The sequence below is a fragment of the Bubalus bubalis genome, chromosome 1, assembly GCF_019923935.1.
Source record: "Bubalus bubalis isolate 160015118507 breed Murrah chromosome 1, NDDB_SH_1, whole genome shotgun sequence".
NCBI lineage: Eukaryota > Metazoa > Chordata > Mammalia > Artiodactyla > Bovidae > Bubalus > Bubalus bubalis.
This window is the reverse complement of record NC_059157.1, coordinates 128,511,688-128,527,893: the sequence shown is the minus strand read 5'-3', so window position 1 is coordinate 128,527,893 and position 16,206 is coordinate 128,511,688. Positions and strand designations below refer to the sequence as shown.

The 16,206-nt window shown below is 43.2% G+C and overlaps 1 pseudogene; it reads left to right on the top strand.

Moving 5' to 3' along the window:
• Positions 1–3,288: 3,288 nt before the first annotated feature.
• On the top strand, positions 3,289–15,612 carry LOC102414556 (annotated as a pseudogene).
• The last annotated feature ends 594 nt before the right edge of the window (positions 15,613–16,206 follow it).

Here is a 16,206-nt window from a genome sequence, read left to right as displayed (position 1 = left end):
CATATTAAAAAGCAGAGACATTACTTTGCCAACAAAAGCCCATGTAGTCAAGGCTATGGTTTTTCCAGTAGTCATGTATTGGTGTGAGAGTTGGACTGTAAAGAAAGCTGAGTGTCAAAGAATTGATGCTTTTGAACTGTGGTGTTGGAGGAGACTCTTGAGAATCCCTTGGACTGCAAGGAGATCCAACCATTCCATCTGAAAGGAAATCAGTCCTGAATATTCATTGGAAGGACTGATGTTGAAGCAGAAGCTCCAGTACTTTGGCCATCTGATGCAAAGAGCTGATTCACTGGAAAAGACCCTGATGCTGGGAAAGATTGAAGGCAGGAGGAGAAGGGGATGACAGAGGATGGGATGGTTGGATGGCATCACCAACTCAATGGACAGAAGTTTGAGTAAACTCCAGGAGTTGGTGATGGACAGGGAGGTGCAGCAGTCCAGGGGGTTGCAAAGACACGACTGAGTGACTGAACTGAACTGTATGAGTTGTTTAAATATTTTGGATATTAAACCTTTATAACTAATCATCAGAGAAATGCAAATCAAAACCACAATGAAATATCACCTCACACCATCAGAATGGCTATCACCAAAAAAGTCTACAAATAATGAATGTTGGTGAGGATGTGGAGAAAAGGGAACTCTCCTACATTGTTTGTGGGAATGCAAATTGGTGCAGACACTAGGGAAGACAGTATGGAGATTCTTCAAAAAATTAAGAACAGAACCACCATCTGATCCAGAAATTCCACTCCCAGGTATATGTCTGAAGAAAATGAAAACATTAATTTGAAATGATTCATGAACCCCAATGTTCACTGCAATGTTACTTACAATAATAGCTAAGACATAAAGTAATGTAAGTGTGCATCAACAGAGGAATGAATAAAGATGATGTGAGATAGATATAGCTATATGATGGAATACTACTATACTACTATATCAGTTCAGTTCAGTTCAGTCACTCAGTCGTGTCCGACTCTTTGCGACCCCATGAATCGCAGCATGCCAGGCCTCCCTGTCTATCACCAACTCCCTGAGTTCACCCAGACTCACGTCCATTGAGTCAGTGATGCCATCCAGCCATCTCATCCTCTGCAGTCCCCTTCTCCTCCTGCCCCCAATCCCTCCCAGCATCAGAGTCTTTTCCAATGAGTCAACTCTTCACATGAGGTGGCCAAAGTACTGGAGTTTCAGCTTTAGCATCATTCCTTCCAAAGAAATCCCAGGGCTGATCTCCTTCAGAATGGACTGGTTGGATCTCCTTGCAGTCCAAGGGACTCTCAAGAGTCTTCTCCAACACCACGGTTCAAAAGCATCAATTCTTCGGCACTCAGCCTTCTTCACAGTCCAACTCTCACATCTATACATGACCACAGGAAAAACCATAGCCTTGACTAGACGAACCTTTGTTGGCAAAGTAATGTCTCTGCTTTTGAACGTGCTATCTAGGTTGGTCATAACTTTCCTTCCAAGGAGTAAGCACCTTTTAATTTCATGGCTGCAGTCACCATCTGCAGTGATTTTGGAGCCCCAAAAAATAAAGTCTGACACCGTTTCCATTGTTTCCCCATCTATTTCCCATGAAGTGATGGGACCGGATGCCATGGTCTTCGTTTTCTGAAAGTTGAGCTTTAAGCCAACTTTTTCACTCTCCACTTTCACTTTCATCAAGAGGCTTTTGAGTTCCTCTTCACTTTCTGCCATAAGGGTGGTGTCATCTGCATATCTGAGGTTATTGATATTTCTCCTGGCAATCTTGATTCCAGCTTGTATATACCATAAAATAATATATGTAATGGAATACTACTCAGCTAAAAAAAAAAGAATGAAATTCTGCCATTTGCAACAAGATGAATGGACCTAGAGGGCATTATATTTAGTGAAATACATCAGACAGAGAAAGACAAATACTGCATCTTATCTTTACATGTGAAATTTAAAAAATAAAAAAATGAATGTAACAAAACAGAAACAGACTCACAGATATGGAAAACACACTAGTAGTTGCCAGTAGGGAGAGAAAAGAGTGGAGGGGCCAAATAGGTGTAGGGGATTAAGAAGTTCAAACTATCATGTATAAAATAAATAAGCAACAAGGATATACTGCACAGCACAGGGAATATAGTCAATATTTTATAATGTTTTAAATGGAGTATAATCTTTCAAAATATTGAATTACTATGTTGTACAACTGAAAATAATATAATATTGTAAATCAGCTAAATTTCAATTTAAAAAGCATTTATTGACTTCTTACTGCTATATGTTACATACTGGGGGGCCAAAATAATGTTTCCTTCTCTCCATGAGGTTACAGAGCAGGAGGAGAGACATACATGTAAGGAAATGTTTCCAGTTTAAGAGTCACAACAGTATTCTGGAGCACATGTGCACATGTGTGTGTGGGCATCTATGTGTGTGTGTTTAATTGACAAGAAGACAGAAAGAAGAGACACTGAGGCAGGCTTCACCAAAGACTGGATGCTTGAATTGAGCTGAATCTTTAAGAATTTATTAGTAGGATCAGAGATCAATAGTAGAAGGTGCATTTTAGGTCAAGGGAATGTGGAAGAGTAAAATCACATACTGAGTGTTGGGGTGCTATTTAGGATGCAGTGTTTCTCCCTGTGTAGTCCAAGATCCACCTGCATTAGAATCAGTTGTGGATCTACTTTAAAATGTCGATTCCTGAGCACTACCAATTGTAATTCTGATTCAGGGCTATGATTCTGATTTAGGGCCAGAGTGGTAAGGGTAAAGCATATTAAGTAATTCTGATACATATTAAAGATAAGAACGAGTCTTTTGTAACATAAAATCCAAGGCAACATGATGGAAGGATGGGTGGGACCTAAGTCAGGGAGTTCTTTACATCATGCTAAGGTGGGGGGGGGGGGGGATTTCATCCTATAGGTCAGTTTTCTAAGTGTGGTCCCAGGAGGAATAGCTGCAGCAGCACCTGGGAAACTTGTTGAAAATACGAATTTTCAGACTCAGCAATCTTAACATAACTGCTACAGACAATGGGAGCCACTGAAAGATTTCAAGTATAAGAAAGATATGGTCAGCTCTGCATTTCAAATTACACAGCCTACACAGTGGAGGATAATTCAGAAAAAGCCAGACTAGGAGTGACGCCACTAGGTGTGAAGCCTGGGGGCTTTGATGCTGCTATACAGTTTCCAGAGAGATTCTTCACCTTGGCATTCTATCCTCCTCAAGGCTGGATTGTGCTGCATGAGGCCATCCTCCCAAAAAAGAGGCAGCTAGAGGAAGACAAAAATGCTTTTCCAGGTGAGGAGGCCCATTGCTAAGCTGCAACTCAAGTTTGGGAAACCCCAGGCGAACGTAAGGATTTCTAGAAACACCCACACCTTAAGTTGATGGTATCCTCCAACTGATCCAAGACTACACCCCAAACAGGAATTCTAACTGGCCCCAGACTTGTCCAAGGAAGCAGCTAAAGCCCAAATTCAGGGCCTCTTTTTTAGGGGCCATGGCCGAGTGCCCAGGAATTCAAAGATACTGAACCCAAGATGGAGATTCCAAAGATGCCCAGAGAAAGCTGAGAGTGGAGGAAGTCCTCACCCTCCCACAATGACCCCTGAATCAGCTAAGAGTTTCTGAACCATCTCCTAGTCATGAGTGACCAACAAAGCCCACAGCTTGGCTTAGGAGAGATATGTATCAGAGCTAAAATGGGAGTTTTAGAGAATTCCCAGGATATTCCAGAGAATGTTGCTGCTGCTGCTGCTGCTAAGTCGATTCAGTTGTGTCTGACTCTGTGCGACCCCTGAGATGGCAGCCCATCAGGCTTCCCCGTCCCTGGGATTCTCCAGGCAAGAACACTGGAATGGGTTGTCATTTCCTTCTCCAATGCATGAAAGTGAAAAGTGAAAGTGAAGTCGCTCAGTCGTGTCCGACTCTAGCAACCCCATGGACTGCAGCCTACCAGGCTCCTCCATCCATGGGATTTTCCAGGCAAGAGTACTGGAGTGGGGTGCCATTGCCTTCTCCCAGAGAATGTTAGAGACAGCTATTTCTAATGGCCTCAGAAAATGACAATCTAGCTACTGAAGTTCTGTTTAAATATGGCTACCTTTCCCCATCTGAGAGCCTACTGGAGAAGGGAAGGAGGAGGCAGGCATATGCAGGACAGGTATCCAAACCACATTGGTAACAAGGAACTCCGTGCTAGCATAAACTCTGAGAGCTAACCTAAGCCAGTATGTCTCCTAGACAAGAATTCTAGGTGCTTAATAATTTGTCTGAGATGGAGGACTGGCCAGTGTGAAAAGCATCTTTTACAAGTAAAGAATTCTGAAGGTAGAAAGAGACCCAGTGTTCATGATGAAAAACTATGTGATTCTTATATGGCTTGTTATAAACCATAAGCACTAGAAAACCTGAAACCCTGGTTATTTTAAGTACTATCATTTTTATTGCTCTATTTGAAAATGTTCTCTAGTTCATCATTTTAGGTATTTTTATAGAAGATGATCAGTGGTTAATAACAAAATTTATATTTTCCTCAAGTGTGTTTATGTTCTAAAATATGATCAGAAAATACAAGATCCCATTGCCATCTCTCTATTTACTTGGCTCCATTTCTTTTTTTCTACATACTCCTATCCAGTATCTGCACTGTAGGAATGTTGGGGGATGACATAAAATTAGACATATTAGGTTGGTGCAAAAGTAATTGCATTGTTGAACTTTGCTGTTTGATACTGGAATACATTCTTAAATAAATGTGGCTATGTTATACATCATTTTAATGTGCATTTCTCAGTTTATGTTTCTTTGCTAGTGACTTATTACTTACTGTTTATTTTACATTTATTTTAGACTAGGGAGATGACGTTAGACTAAAAGCAAATTTGAGTGATTTTCTTATTTGAGTTCAAGACAGGTTGTGAAGCAGCAAAGACAACTTGTAACATCAGCAATGCATTTGGCCCAGGAACTGCTAATGAACATACAGTGCAATGGTGGTTCAAGAGGTTTTGCAAGGGAGAGCAGAGCCTTGAAGGTGAGGAGCACAGTGACCGGCCCCTGGAAGTTGATAGCAACCAACTGAGAGGATCATCAAAGCCGATCCTCTTACACATAAAGAATTGAGACACAAGAATCTGCTGAAGAACTCCACATCAACCATTCTATGGTCATTCGGTGTTTGAAGCAAATTGGAAAGGTAAAAAACTTGATACGTGGGTGTCTCCTGAGCTGACTGAAAATCAAAACAATCGTCATTTTGAAGTGTTGTCTTCTCTTATTGTACATAACAACAATGAATGCTTTCTTGATCAGATTGTGATATGTGATGAAAACTGGATGTTATATGACAACTGGCAATGACGAGCTCAGTGGCTGGACTGAGAAGAAGCTCCGAAACAACTCCCAAAGCCAAACTTGCACCAACAAAAGGGTCCTGGTCACTGTTCGGTGGTCTGCTGCCGGTCTGATCCACTACAGCTTTCTGAATCCTGGCAAAACCATTACATCTGAGAAGTATGCTCAGCAAATCGATGAGATGCACCAAAAACTGCAACACCTGCAGCCAGCAATGGTCAACAGAAAGGGCCCAATTCTCCACAATAATGCCCAACTGCACGTTGCACAACCAACATTTCAAAAGTTGAGTGAATTGGGCTACAAAGTTTTGCCTCATCCGCCATATTCACCTGACCTCTTGCCAACCAATTACCAGATCTTCACGCATCTTAACAACTTTTTGCAGGGAAAACACTTCCATAACCAATAGGAGGCAGAAAATGCTTTCCAAGAGTTCGTCGAATCCAGAAACATGGATTTTTATGCTACAGGAATAAACAAACATTTCTTATTGGCAAAAATGTATTGATTGTAATGGTTCCTAATTTGATTAATAAAGATGTGTTTGAGCCTAGTTATAACGATTTAAAATTAACGGTCCAAAACCACAGTTACATTTGCATCAACCTAATACAATGCCTGGCATACAATAAAGTACTCAATATGTTAGTTATCACCTGCAGCAACAGCAGCAGCAGGAGAAATAATAGCCCCTGAGATCTCCAGATCCCAGAGTTGAAACTCCGATTCTCGAGGTCGGAAGCAAGCCTGTGCCTCAGTGCTTTATTTCTCCTGCCTCTATCACTTCCATCTCCTGACAGCTATGTCTACTTCTGAGTACAATCAGAACTTAGGTCCCATTTTTCAGCCAACTTTATTAAAAACAAGGTATGTATCAACTATCTTCAGCCACTTGCAGCACGGCTTGAAGTTAACCCTCCTTTCCTAGTTCCAGGGCCTGTGAGTATAGCCTACCTGTGGAACTCAAGTGTCCCTTGACAGCCAGCCCTTCACTCTTGGCCAGTCCAGGAGTCCAGCACCCCACAGGTGTGTCCATGTAGATACAGACACAGTGGTACTTTGGTCCTATATGACATGATGGCCCAATCCCTTGGCCAAGTTTCCAAAGAAGGGAAGCAATGACTTACAGAGCTGGTAGGACTGAAAGACTACAGACATTTCAAACTTTAAACAAAAGACATTGCAGCCTTCTGTTCTATATTTTCCCACTTTGGGCCCCCAAAGTGGGAAATTCCTGCCTTCCTTAGCGGTTTCTATTTTGGACTGTCATGATCTTACATTCTGGTAGGACTGAAAGACTACAGACATTTCAAACTTTAAACAAAAGACATTGCAGCCTTCTGTTCTATATTTTCCCACTTTGGGCCCCCAAAGTGGGACATTCCTGCCTTCCTTAGCGGTTTCTATTTTGGACTGTCATGATCTTACATTCTGAACAAAGTTTCTTTTGTATTCTAGGTCTGACTCTTCATCCCTTCTGCAAGAAAACATTTTCAAGTCTTTCTGGAAATGTGACTTAAGATACTTAATATAACAATGTTCCAATTCACTCATTTGGTTAAATTGTACTTTTTATAAAGATGTGACATAAGACATAACATTGACACAGGCCGTTAATATTGATGGTAGCTGGATTACTAGTTTATGATAATGTATATCACTATTGACAACACAAAAAATGTTAAAAACAGATCTGTTAACTTAGTTTTGTGACATCTGTTATCATGGAATCAATACATAGAGTAAAACTTGTATAGAAAACATTAGTCTCGGGGAGAACGAATCAGGGAGGCAGAAAGACTGGAAGGAGGAAATCTAGCTAGGGGATGTTGGAAAAATATAAACAATAGATAATGAAGCTATGAATAAAGATTTATAATTTGGTATTTGCAATTATTCTTAATAAATATGTAACCAAATCACTAAATATTGTCACCTTTCCAAATCTGCAGATTCCCTGGCTTTAGAAAAGTAATAATTCTTATTTCACCAGTCCACACTCTCTAATTAAAGTGAGTTATTTTGTTATTGATCTCAGTATAGAGCTGCCAAACAGGATACTTTTCCCTTAGTCTTGGCCCAACTTCCTCCCTGTCTGGAGCTCAGAAGGCATTCATGGACAGGGGCAAAGCAGGAAACTGCTGTGATCTCTCTGGCCATAGCCTCTCACCAGGGAGTGGTCAGCTGTCATGAGCAGTATTCAAAAATCAGGAACCAAGGTATGGTTGGAGCTCCTTTAAACACCAGGGTTTGGGGGCTACTGGCAAGTCCCCAGAGGAGAGTCCAGAAGAAGAGGATGGAAGGAGGGTGGCCCGCTGTGAGGGGATTCCTCCTCTGTCTCACTGTCAACCTTCTGCTTCAAGGTAAGATGGGGCAAGAACAGAGAAGACCAGAGTGTGGTTCTGAAGGATATATAGGAACTTTCTTCTAGCACGTGAAGGACATTAGAATTAACAAGTTAAATATTTCTTCCATAATGTCAGTGTCTTGATTTCCTTTTGGTGACAGAAAGATATTCCACTGCTCAGGACACAGAGCTCTCCTCGCTCCCTGCCTGCATAGGGATCTCATTTCACTACCTTTCCAAATCTGCCTTTTCTTGTCCTCCAGTGCCCTTTCCACCACACCTTCATCCTAACCTCCCTACCTCCTTTGATATGATGTCTATGAAAAGAATAACCCTGAAAGAGTAAGTAAAATATCAAGAGAGGATAGGAATCAATCTGAGGTAGAAGAAAACAGATACTTTGCCTCCACAGGGAAATACTTGTTCCAAGTCTGGGTAGGTACCTTAAATATTATGGAAAGAGATAGAGAAAGAGAGAAGGCAGGGGAAAAAAAGATTAAAAAAAAAAAAAAGGAAATGGAGCAAAGATTCTGCTCAGGTACTACCCAATAGCTCCCTGGCCATGGCCAAGAGCAAAGATCCACATAGGGCTTACTATATGATTGGCTCAGTGATATGGCCTAATGATCCCAGTGCTAGAAATAAGTCCTAAGCTATCTGAGATCACTAAATCTGAGAAGGGCAAAATAAGCTAAAGCACCAAATAACCACACATTCAGAATACCTACTTCATGTTTCCCACATCTGCCTAGTAAGTAAGCGCAGTTGATTATCTATCTTATCTTCTTGATAAATTAACTCTGTCTTAGGTAAACAGAAGTCCCTGAAAATGAGGATGAGAAATCATTAGAGCAGATTTATAAATGACCTTGACTACAAGTCCAAGGGCAGTGCTAGGTGGTACTAGTAGGTAGATCCAAGAGACTTATGATGGGTGCACCACAGGCCTTCTTGAAGTGGCTGCTATTACATCAAAGATGAGTTTGCATACAGATTTGGGCAGATTTTGCATGAGGATGAACAATGAGAATAGATACTGACTCAGCTCACCACATCCATTTCCACCATTTGCCTTCCAGACCAGCCCATCCTCTCCAGCCCTGGCAGGAAGGATTTTGACCTTAAGAAGTCTTGGCCCAAAAAGGAGGAGGGCTCACCCACTCCTCCCAGTGAGTCTTCTGTTTTCTCTCTCTGCAGAGAGGCTCCCATCCTAGTAATGGAGGCTCTCTCTCACAGGGTCTCTGCTGGCTTCAGGAAGAGGCAACATTTTCACCATCAGTTGCTCAGGATTTGACCAGCATGGGGTAGATCCTGCTGCCTTATTGTTTGATTTAAAGGTCTTCTGTCCAGCTACCAAGGTCAGCATTCCCACTCAAGTCAACATATCTTTCATCTGTCTGCCATCCTGGAAGTGATGAGACCTGGTCCCCACTTTCTGTTGCTTCTAATAGGGGATAATAATCCTCTGCCCTCTCAGCCCAACATTGTATTGGTCTAGTGGTGAGCAACAGGTACTCTGAATGGATTCTGGAGCAATTAGAGGGTTTTCCTATGGGATGGGGAGACACAGAGAAGAAGGCTGCAGTGACATTTTTTCAGGAAGGATTTATCCTTGAGTCCTGACCTTTCTGGAAGGTTCCAGAAGGAAGTGATCTTTACGTCAATTAAAACCTGAATTGATGTTCATTGCAGCACTATTTACAATAGCTAGGAGATGGAAGCAACATAGATGTCCATCAACAGATGAATGGATAAAGAAGTTGTTGTACATATATACAATGGAATATTACTCAGCCATAAAAAGCACTGCATTTGAGTCAGTTCTAATGAAGCAGATGAACCAAGAGCTTATTATACAGAGTGAAGTAAGTCAGAAAGAGAAAAACAAATATAATATATTAACACATATACATGGAGTCTAGAAAGATGGTACTGATGAAACTATTTGCAGAGCAGCAAAGGAGACGCAGACATAGACAACAAACTTGTGGACACAGTGGGGAAAGGAGAGGAAGGGATGAATTGAGAGATTAACATTGAAACATATACATTACCATGTGTAAAACAGATAGCCAGTGGGAATATGCTATATGATACAGGGACTCAAACCCAATTCTCTGTGACAGCCTAGAGGGATGGGATGTTGTGGGAGGTGGGAAGGAGGTTCAAGAGGGAGGGGACACATGTATACCTGTGGAAGATTCATGTTGATGTATGGCAGAAACTAACACAATATTGTAAAGCAATTATCCTCCAACTGAAAAAATAAAAACAAAACAACAAAAAAAAATTAAGACCTTTCTTTAAAAAAACCAAACAAACCTAAATTATTCCTAGATACAAGGGGAGACAATAAGGAAAAGATAGATTAGCATCTAAAATGATGCCTGTTCCAATAAATTAGTAAATATTTATAAGAATATGTAGTGGGCATGGGCCAAAACTTTTTGCACTAATAAGCCTGGATGGGAATTTCTTTACCAGGATGCACAGCTCCAGCTTCTGACATCATTCCTGTGGATTACTACAGTAAAGCAAATCAACTCTCCCCCCTTTCCCACTACCAATTATAAGTTTAAATTTTAAGAGTGACTTAAAGGTTTTCCAGACCTCTACCCAATGTATAAATTGTTCCTGGACCAAATAAGTCCATCTAGAACTGGTCCAGGGGACACAAATCTCCCTGGGCAGCTTAGGAAGATAGAACTCGTAACCCAAGAAAATGGCCAAGTGGTTGCAGACCAATGCACTGGTACAACCCTGGGTCCAAGTGGTTTTAGGCTGTATTTAATGTCTGCCTAGCAAAAAGGCCATTAAGGGGTACTTTGCCAATGCTGCTGCTGCTAAGTCGCTTCAGTCATGTCTGACTCTGCGCAACCCCATAGACGGCAGCCCACCAGGCTCCTCCTTCCCTGGGATTCCCTAGGCAAGAATACTGGAGTGGGTTATCATTTCCTTCTCCATTGCCAATGATACTTGGGTAATAAAGAAGGGGAGATAGGGTGTGGTCATTAGGGACCCCAGTGGAAGTAAGAGTATCAGAGTTTAAAGACTACTTCCCTGGTGGTCCAGTGGTTAAGACTCTGTGCTTCCACTGCAGGGGACACGGGTTTGATCCCTGGTATGGGAAAGTTTTGCCTGCCATTTAGTATGGCCAAAAAGAAAGAGAAGAAGAAAGGGAAGGGCTGGAGTGGCTCCACCATCACTCACCTCTGCTTCTACTGACCTGGCTGTAGATGTGGGACTACACATCTAGCCTTTCATTAGCTAGAACACAGTAGAGCGCATCAGCAACAACAGACTCACTGTATCAGCTGAGAACCTGTGGCTTCCAGATATCAGCATCGAGGAATCGTGTATATCCGGGTCAGGGAAAGCCAGCATGAAGCCCATCTAAAAAGAGCAACCAAGGGTCAGTGCAGGGCACAGAGACACCAGCAGATTCAGATCAGGGCACAGTCTCAATGAGTTGACTCTCACAAAACACTATGAGCAGAAGAGACGAGAGAGAGTGACCTTAAAGAAATAGCCCCAAGAGTGAGCACGGTAGGAGAAGACCTGGGAAGGGAGGGAGACGAGCTGATGAAGGCACCCACAGCGCCTCTCTCTCTCTGCCTCTCACAAGCAGTGTGGATGTGGGTCAGGTACCTCCAGGTCTCACTACATATCTCAGCAGCCAAGGTCGAATTATAGTACCACAGGCCAATGAGGGTGACCAGCACCTATAACCCAGACACCTTCTACTTTCCTTTTGACCAACAGACCTGCCTGCTCACCTTCAGTCCCCTCCTCTACACAGGTGAGTGAGACACATTGTGGCAGCCATTTAAGGTTCAGAGGAAGATATATCAGTGATGCAGGCATTATTTAGGAAGGTTTTATATCAGTGCTTCTCAACTCTGGCTGCCCACCGAATCTTTTTAAAAATACCAATAACTATGCATTACCCCAGAAACTCCAAGTTAATTGTTCCAATGGGGTTCTACTACTGTGATTTCTTTCTATCTCACCAGGTGACACTAATGTGCAGACAGGATTAAGAACTACTGCTTTAATTTCTCAATAAAGTTTAAAAAATAAACAAAAACTACTGCTTTACCTTAGATAGCCCTTCCACCAAATGAATCTAACCTGACCCTGACCTGCTGCACATGTATAATTTTTAGCTCAAGCCTGTTAACATTAACAGCCAAACACTTTAACCAGTAATTAATGTAACTGAAGCTACCAGGTGTCCTATGGCAGAATCAGATAAATAAATCATTATAACTGGCATGCATGTAATTATAAAAATACTGAGCTGTTCAAGATTTATTCCACTGAAACAACACACAGAATTGGGAAATTGAGAAGAAAAATAGGAAAGACTCCCAAAATTCTTTTTATTTATTTTATTGACTTATTTTTGGCTGCGCTGGGTCTTCGTTGCTGCACGCAGGCTTTCTCTCTAGTTGCAGAGTGGGGGCTACTCTCTAGTTGAGGAGCATGGGCTCTAGGGTACATGTAGCTCTAGTTGTGCTACAGGCTTAGTTGCCCCAAGGCATGTGGGATCTTAGTTCCCCTTAGCCAATGCAGGGGACACTAGGGATCAAACCTGTGTCCTCTGCATTGGCAGGCAGATTCCTAACCACTGGACCACCAGGAAAGTCCCTCCAAAAATTTCTTGACTCATGTTTGAGTCATAACTAATCTTCCCATAACTTTGACTCTAACAACCAAAAAAAAGAAAGCCTCCTAATGCTGCATCCCACATGTATATGAATTTCTGGTCCTATGACCCACTTCTGAGAAAACCTAGATGCCTACTTTAAAAGGACAGAGAGAAGAATCTGTGGAAGAAGCTTAGTGGGGAAGGAATTGAATCTTGTGGGCAGGAGACTTGAGGACTCTCTGGACTGAGCTACCCTGGCCTACTTGCAGTGGACAGCATGCTCCTGGACAAGGAATTGTGAGTGATAACAGATATACCTTGAAATGTCACTCAGACCCAGGGGGAGTGGGAGCTTCTGAACACCAGCAAGGCCACCCCAAAGATGTTGATGGACAGCAACCTATATGACCAACTCATTTCCTATGTAAGTCCAGGGTCCCCTGTTTGACTTCCAAGTTGCTCTTGATTTTCCTCTTAATCTAAGGCCCTTTAGGATGTAAAAATAATTCTAAGGAGTTTAGCACCTGCTCCTCATTCCACTTTCTATCCTAACTGCCCTCAAGAAGGATCCCCAATGCATTTGCCCTGCAGACAGGAGCAGCTGGACTTTTATAAAAATGGATGGTCCTGTCCAATGGTCCAAAGAGCCCCATTTGCCCACAAAAGTCTATAATTGTGTTCCCAGAAAGTGGGACATAAGGGGAAATTAGACAATGAAATTGGTGGCACTTCTGAACAGGGCACAATTCAATGCATCTATTACCCAGAGAGGTCAACCCATGACCAGCCTAATTGGACATCAGCAAAGAATGAATAATCAAATATAGAGTTGAGCCCTCTGGCATCAGTTATTTGCCACATTCTCCACACTCCTTCCTACCAGATGGCCAACAGGTGCAGGCCCAGCCTCTTCATCTTAAACCTCCTGGTGCCCAGTAGCTTTCCGCTCACCATTGACACCCTCAGCTTTTACCTGACAGCAGGAAATAAGAACTTTGCCTCACCACAATGAGGTACCATTTCATGCCAGTCAGAATGGCTGCTATCCAAAAGTCTACAAGCAATAAATGCTGGATAGGGTGTGGAGAAAAGGGAACCTTCTTACACTGTTGGTGGGAATGCAAACTAGCACAGCCACTAGTGAGAACAGTGTGGAGGTTCCTTAAAAAACTGGAAATGGAACTGCCATCCATTCAGTTCAGTTCAGTTGCTCAGTCATGTCCGACTCTTTGCAACCCCATGAATCGCAGCACACCAGGCCTCCCTGTCCATCACCAACTCACAATGAGTTTACTCAAACTCATGTCCATCGAGTTGGTGATGCCATCCAGCCATCTCATCCTCTGTCGTCCCCTTCTCCTCCTGCCCCCAACTCCTCCCAGCATTAGGGTCTTTTCCAATGAGTCAACTCTTCGCATGAGGTGGCCAAAGTATTGGAGTTTCAGCTTTAGCATCAGTCCTTCCAATGAACACCCAGGACTGATCTCCTTTAGGATGGACTGGTTGGATCTCCTTGCAGTCCAGGGGACTCTCAAGAGTCTTCTCCAACACCACAGTTCAAAAGCATCAGTTCTTCAGTGCTCAGCTTTCTTCACAGTCCAACGCTCACATCCATACATGACCACTGGAAAAACCATAGCCTTGACTAGACGGACCTTTGTTGGCAAAGTAATGTTTCTGCTTTTGAACGTGCTATCTAGGTTGGTCATAACTTTCCTTCCAAGGAGTAAGCATCTTTTAATTTCATGGCTGCAATCACCATCTGCAGTGATTTTGGAGCCCCAGAAAATAAAGTCTGACACTGTTTCCACTGTTTCTCCATCTATTTGCCATGAAGTGATGGGACCAGATGCCATGATCTTAGTTTTCTGAATGTTGAACTTCTATATGACCCAGCAATCCCACTGCTGGGTATACACACCAAGGAAACCAGAATTGAAAGAGACACGTGTACTCCAGTGTTCATCGCAGCACTGTTTATAAAAGCCAGGACATGGAAGCAACCTAGATATCCATCAGCAGATGAATGGATAAGAAAGCTGTGGTACATATACACAATGGAGTATTACTCAGCCATTAAAAAGAATACATTTGAATCAGTTCTAAGGAGGTGGATGAAACTGGAGCCTATTATACAGAGTGAAGTAAGCCAGAAAGAAAAACTCCAATACAGTATACTAATGCATATATATGGAATTTAGAAAGATGGTAACGATAACCCTGTATGTGAGACTGCAAAAGAGACACAGATGTATAGAACAGTCTTTTGGACTCTGTGGGAGAGGGTGAGGGTGGGATGATTTGGGAGAATGGCATTGAAACATGTATATTATCATATGTGAAACGAATCACCAGTCCAGGTTCAATGCATGATACAGGGTGCTCAGGGCTGGTGCACTGGGTTGACCCAGAGGGATGGGATGGGGAGGGAGGTGGGAGAGGGGTTCAGGATGGGGAACACATGTACACCCATGGTGGATTCATGTCAGTGTATGGCAAAACCAATACAATATTGTAAAGTAATTAGCCTCCAATTAAAATAAAATAATAATAACTAAAAAAAGAACCTTGCCTCATTCAAGATAACTGTTCTGCTGGGCTACAATGTCTTCCTGCTCATGATGAATGACTTACTCCCTGCCAGTGGCACCCCCCTCATCAGTATGGCCCCTCCAGCTCTTGAGAAGAGAAAGGTGAGAGGGACTGGCTGAACTGGCTCAGGGAAGGGAGATACACTGGGCAAAAGAGGCTGTGCTTCCCAGGGTGGGATTGGAAGAGAGGAATAAAGTCCTGGCTGGTGCCTCTGGCCCTCAGGTAGGCCCAGCTTCCCTCCAGGTGTCTATTTTGCCCTGTGTCTGTCCCTGATGGTGCTCAGCCTGCTGGAGACCATCTTCATCTCCTACCTGCTGGACCTGGCCACCACCCAGCCCCCACCTATGCCTCACTGGCTCCATTTCCTGCTTCTACACTGCACCAGCCCAAGGACATGCTGCCCCGCTGTGCCCTGGAAGGGAAACATGGACCTTGCCCACCTGCCTGGTGAGGGAAGTCAGTACTGCCCACACTTCCTCCTCCATCACCTCTGCTTTTCTGCTCCTGCCTCCTTCCCCACAATAACCCAGGTGACCTTGGTGGCCCACAGCTGAGTCTCTGTCTCACCATAGGTGTGGAGCCCATGGAGTTTGTGGGGAAGGTGCCAGGTCCAGAGAGAGAACTAAATGGGTTCCCTCGGTCAGCAAGAACCTAACAGGAAAACAAGACTCAGAAGCAGCACTTGGTCAGCCTATGGGTGCAGTTAAGCCACATGATGGACACCTTGCTCTTCTGTCTCTACCTGCTTTTCATGGCCACCTCTATCACTATGGTGATCGTCCTCTGAAACACCAAGGCATGACATCCATATCCACTTCTCCTTACAAACTACAGCATGAAGATTCTCATGGTCTTAGGTCCAGCCAGACACAGGCCCTTTCCTAGTCTTAACCACTTACCTGCAATGACTACCATGTGTATGCATATGTTCATTTGCTTTAGTCGTATCCAACTCTTTGTGACTCCATGGACTGTAGCCCACTAGGCTCCTCCGTCCATGGGACTCTCCAGGCAAGAATACTGGAGTGGGCTGCCATTTCCTCCTCCAGGGGATCTTCCTGACCCCAGGATTGAACCCAAGGCTCCAGCATCTCCTGCATTGCAAGCAGCTTCTTTACTGTTGGAGCCATCAGGGAAGCCCAGTGACTACCATGTCCCCTCTAAATTCCCAAAACAACACAGCCCTACCAAGCAGGTTTAGGACAGCCCTAGACAATCTCCTGATGTCTCACATGCCTCATGGGCATGTGGGTCC